Source organism: Oreochromis niloticus, linkage group LG3, assembly GCF_001858045.2.
Source record: "Oreochromis niloticus isolate F11D_XX linkage group LG3, O_niloticus_UMD_NMBU, whole genome shotgun sequence".
Taxonomy (NCBI): Eukaryota; Metazoa; Chordata; class Actinopteri; order Cichliformes; family Cichlidae; genus Oreochromis; species Oreochromis niloticus.
Genome location: NC_031967.2, coordinates 47,526,387 through 47,531,814, shown reverse-complemented (window position 1 = coordinate 47,531,814; position 5,428 = coordinate 47,526,387). Strand labels below are relative to the sequence as shown.

The window sequence follows — 5,428 nt, the reverse complement described above, 5'->3', positions numbered from 1 at the left end:
TAGGACAAATTATTTATTTTGAATACTCTGTACAAGCTCATTTGTTCCCAGAACTCAAAACAATTGGATCAAGTTTACTTAAGATGGCCAAGTTAGGGCAACTTACTCATTTTGAGTACACTGTACAGCCTTGTTAGTTCCCAGAACTCAAAAAAACTAAGGAAACTCGTTGCCTCAAAAAAACAAAGTAAAAGATTACTTAAGATAATAAAGTTAGGGCAACTTATTCAATGGGAGTACGTAGTACTTAAAAGAACTTGATTTTTTTAAGCAACTAGCACATTATATTTAAGATCAGAAAACTGAAGAGCTTCGTAGTAACTCATCTTAATTACTATCTATATATCAATATATTACAGGTTTACCACACACAGGGAAAGTTCTAGCACATCACTTAAACACTCACCAGACTTAGTTAAAGGCAGAACTTTTATTTTCAAGTGCCAAGATGTATTTCAGCCAAGATTCAATTATGTATATGTACTGAACAATAAATAATTACACTTTCACCATAATAGCTGTTAAAATTCAGCATTTTTTAAGATTATCCAATTAAAACATTTTTTTCCTCATTCACCTAAAATGTAAACAATAACCTCAGAATATTCAAAATTATTTTTCATGTTTTTACATTTACTAGGCATTTTGAAATCAAATTTATGTTGTTCATATTGATGAGTTTGTAATTCAAGTTAAACTACCAAATTATTTATTGTTCAGATGAAAACGTAGTCTAAATGTAAAGACAAAATGTTATTTTTCAAATGGCTTAAAAATCAAAACAAAAAAAAAGATTTGTGGTTTTACGTTTAACTGCAGAACCAGTTCTAATGTAGACAAGGAAACAGAACATGTTCATTACTTGCACACGAAAAGAAAGATGTACTAATCAGAAAAACTAACCCCAGTATCCCAAGTACTACTAACCAAAGTACAACAAGTGAACCTCTGCATTGCAATTGCACACACCTGCTGCTATATATTTTTAGTATTTTTTTTAGCACTAATTATATTATTTATATTACTACTACTGCTGCTACAGTCTTATGCTGCATTAAAACAAAAACCCTTACCAACCACAACCTGGGACTACCTCAAGTAGACTAGTATACTACTTTCCAGGGCACACTGTTGGAACACTTTATTATATGTTAGGTCTTGTCTTGTTATATCCTGTATGTTACCTATAATGCCTTAAGTTTACCTGCACTTTTTTTTAATATTACCTTATTGTTAGGACTGTTTTTGTTGTGCATCTGCACTTTATTGTTGTCAATGTCTACGCATGGGACAGTGTGAAACGTAATTTCAATTCCTTTGTATGGCAAGTACATTTGAAGAAATTGACAAATAAAACTGACTTTGACTTTGAACAAGATGCCCCGATAACCTGGTACTAAACAGTCGCTGTACTGCTAAAGAATTATTGTAATCAACTTTCAATTTTTATGTGCATTTGCTTTCAAAATGGAAAATGCTATTAAGATGTTTTTGTTTTACAAAGTTACCATTAACCATAATCAAAAATGACATCAAACCTTAGACTGTTGACAAAACTTAAGGATTTGCTTCAATTCAAAAGCATACATGAGAACATTTGAGTCTTTTCTAGCCACATATTTTTGGCCTCCTTTGTTTCTTTTGTTCTTTTTAAAACGGCAAGGAATCAACTTTTGTGGTCACAAATGCTGCCATCTTCTTTGAATTCCGTGCTAAAGGTTTAAATATGAACAAGTGCTTTACCAGTATTGAACTGAACTGTACTGGTAAAGCCAGCCTGACCTCACCTTAGAGGAAATAGCTATGAATTTTGCAAAGTATATCACAAGAATACAATAATGAATAAAACAATTGCCAAATCCTGTCTGACGACTCCTCGCTGATTATTTGCTTTAGTCTGACAAGTAATCTACTGGGTTATCTAAATCATTAGACTGTTTCTGAGGCTTTGCAGTTTTGGAGAAAGAGTTTTGTTTCCCAAACCAAGCATTACTGTCTGAATAAATGTGAGTGTATGTGTCATGTACTTTGGGTAATCCAAGTGTAAAGCATAGGTAAGTCCAAATAATAGGCAAACCGCCTGAGGGAAGTCTTTAATGTTGTCCATGACCAGATTTCCCTCAATGACAATGGCAGTGGAGGTAGGAGGGAGATAGACTGAGCTTGAACCCTGCGGGGGATCGTCTTCACTCAGAACACTCAGCACACCAACTGTAACTGATGCCAGGGCCTCATTGATCTCGGTATCCTGCAATAAAACACACATGCTGTCAGCACCAAGTCATGTTTGCTACCTACTACATTTGCTCTTGATAAGAAAACATTTCATCTTTGCTACTTAATATGCACTGAAAACGCTGCTTCCAAAAAAGTACTGTACATGTATAAAAAATAAACATGAATGCTGATAGGTTTGTCTAGCACAGACCTATTGCTGGAACGCCAAGACAATTCTACTACAATGGCAAAAACAAGATGCAAGTCACCATAGCTCTTTGTGTTGCTCGTGCACGAGGGAGAGAACCGTGACGAGCACTGTTCCTGACGTTCGAACCACAGTCACTCTCAGCTACCCCGTAGCACTGCTCTTAATTTTGGTTACATGAATATGTATAGTCTCATTAACATATGACGTCTTACATAGGCATACATGTGAACAAAGAGTACCGTCTGTGTGTATGTGTAGGTATGCGCGTGTGTGTCAAGATGTGACCCTGTGAACAACTCCTTGAAGCTGGTACCAGGAGTCCAGCGGTCCACCTAAACAAAGGGCTCTTATACTTAAGCAGATACAGAGTAGGTGTCCTCCTATAGTATAAATCAGAAAGAGAAGGTACGACCTCTCTCATGACCCTAGGATGTGTGTGCATGCCAGAACACTCTGGAAGGCACACAGTCTTTGCAGACTGCTAAGGATCAGACCTCTATCATTATACAATTGATTATATACCTCAAAGCATATATGAATATATATATATATGTATTTCTAAGCATAAATGACAATCCAACCAAGTATATTAAACAAAAGCTACGCATTTAAAAACATAACTACTGGCCATTCCCTGCAATCTAGTTACTCTGACATTACAAGTAATTCCTTATTTTTTATTTAAATATAGGCTGTTTCATACCTATCTGTTAACGTGCAGCCAAAATATTTTACTGTTCAAAAGCTAAACAGTAAAACAAATACGGTATAAACACAGCTGCATTTCTAAAGTGTTTGTGTTAGTAGTGAATATGATCTTTGAAATGGAGACAAAAGCATTGTTGTGTGCACATACTTACAAAGCACGTCTTGTAACATTTAGTGGCGTCATCACCAAGAATGATTGGAATGCCTTTCAGGACAACAGAATGCAGTGCAGTGACATCTTGAGTCTAATAATAGAATAGAGAAAATATTTGTAAAAAGAAACAATTTTGCCACGATGAAAATAGTAAAATTTCAATAAGAAAATACTCACAAAACCAGTCCTGCAATAGCTTGGTCAGTTTCTGCCCAGTAGTTCCTTTTTTGGACTTGAATATTTCAATAAAATGTGGGGTTAGCTGGTCCAAAGTCTCAAAGAAGTCTCCCTCTAGGTTCTTGCTGGTAATTCTAAAGAACTCAGCAAATATCTTAAAAAGTACAAAGGAAGGAGGGGTAGAGAAAAGAGCAAATTATTTGGTTATTGTATACCGTCTTCCAGCAGAGACTAGCAATTACAACACTTGGTGACAAAGGTAATAATTTTCATCAATAAATCCTTAAGGTTCTTTAAAATAATAAGTAATGAAATTAATCCTATAAAGCTAATGGGAATTATGGCGATTCGGCTTTGTCATCTTATCATAATCCTCACCATAAGTAAAATCTCTTGTGCAATTTGTAATAACCTTTGTTTTATCTGCAATACATTCTACTCATGTGATGTCATTGACTCTGCGTGATTTTACTTTTTGATGACAGAAAATTATGATTTCATAAAACTCAATTCTTCTGTTAAACCTTAAGACAGGTAGCTTACCTGTCTCTCTTTGAAAAGACCTGGCTACCGTTCAGCCATGTTCTGTACAGCAGGTGCCTCTTTTACAATCTCTTGCCTACGTAGTGGAAATGTCAGATCCATCAACTGTGAGATGAGAGTGGCATCTGGCAGTTTCTTCTTTATTTCATCTGCCATGACCTTCCTTGCATTTTCAAGGGTTATTTCATCATGTCCATCAGGAAAGTTGGGCAGATAATTTGCTTCACCTCTTTTTGGTCGCTTCACATTCTTGCTTGAGTACTCTCCCTCTGGGTTGGCTTTACTTCGTTTACCTCCATTAACCGTTACATCTTCAAATCCAACTTTCCGAAGCTTTGTGCGATAGTTCGCCATCTTAAATTTAAGGCTGTTTTTCCAGCCGTACCATCCTGGCTGAAGACCAGGCTCTGTAAGGCAGGGGTGCTTGCTAATCAGTGCTTTTGCAACGCTGGTGAAGTCATCATCTTCTGGATATGCCTTGAAATGGTACATTGACTCAGCAATTTTTTCAAGTATGTCATGCTTCATGTCTCTTGATACAGTCATTTGTGTCCCATCTTTCATGAAGGCAAGATCTCCCTGTCTAAGTCTGTACTCAACATCTACTGAGAAATTGGGTATATTAAAGAAGTCCGGCCACTGTTCTCTTAGTGAATGTGATGTCCCACAAGCTGACAGGATCTCAGTGTCTGCTGTGCTGAACTCCGTGTCTGATGATATGTTGTGTGATGAAAGACTTCTTAGATTAAGAGTTATGAGAGGGAGTATTTTCAGTGTTGCTTTTTCAGGCAAGTCTCCTATTTCAGTTAAATTGCAGAGGGCATTATTGAAGTCTTCGTCTTCATACTGTAGTTTAAAGTCATACTGCAGCGACAGTTGATTCTTCAGCTGATCTTTCAGGTCTTCGATAGAATCTGGTCTCTTACTCAACATCAACTTTCTAATATCATCACTGATGACAACTCTGAGGAACATTCCTTGGTCCATATTCAAGTGATCCTGAGAAAAGAGACGTATGAAATTCAAACATTTAAGTTACTGTCACTTAACATAATATGTACTGCTTAAGTGTAATAAGCTGTCTTCCTTTCACTTTGTAAAGTGACAGGGGGAAAGGGTCATTCAGCTCACACAACTCAGTGACTGAGACAGTGGACAAATGGTTGCCACAGAGCTCATAGGCTCTAAAATGCTCATGATACCATGAGGTCATGAGTCTGCAGACAAATAATATCTCAGTATTGATCACCACAATCTTTGTTATTTGTCTGAAATCTGGGAGTCCCGAGCAAGATCCAACAGAAACGACCATATCAGCACTGTATTTAATGCCATGCACACATGCAGAAGATGCCACAAGGACTGTGTTCTGCTGAGCATTCCTGTGAAAAAGATACTTCTGCACATTTTCAGGAAAT

General features: G+C 36.7%; 1 long non-coding RNA gene across 1 annotated transcript; it reads right to left on the bottom strand.

The window, feature by feature from the left end:
* Positions 1-330: 330 nt before the first annotated feature.
* On the bottom strand, positions 331-4,488 carry LOC109199121 (uncharacterized). Its single transcript, XR_002059594.2, has 5 exons — positions 4,011-4,488; positions 3,468-3,621; positions 3,289-3,381; positions 1,375-2,248; positions 331-946 (listed from the first exon to the last, which is right to left on the bottom strand). It is a non-coding gene; the product is annotated as an uncharacterized LOC109199121 (long non-coding RNA).
* Positions 4,489-5,428: the final 940 nt, after the last annotated feature.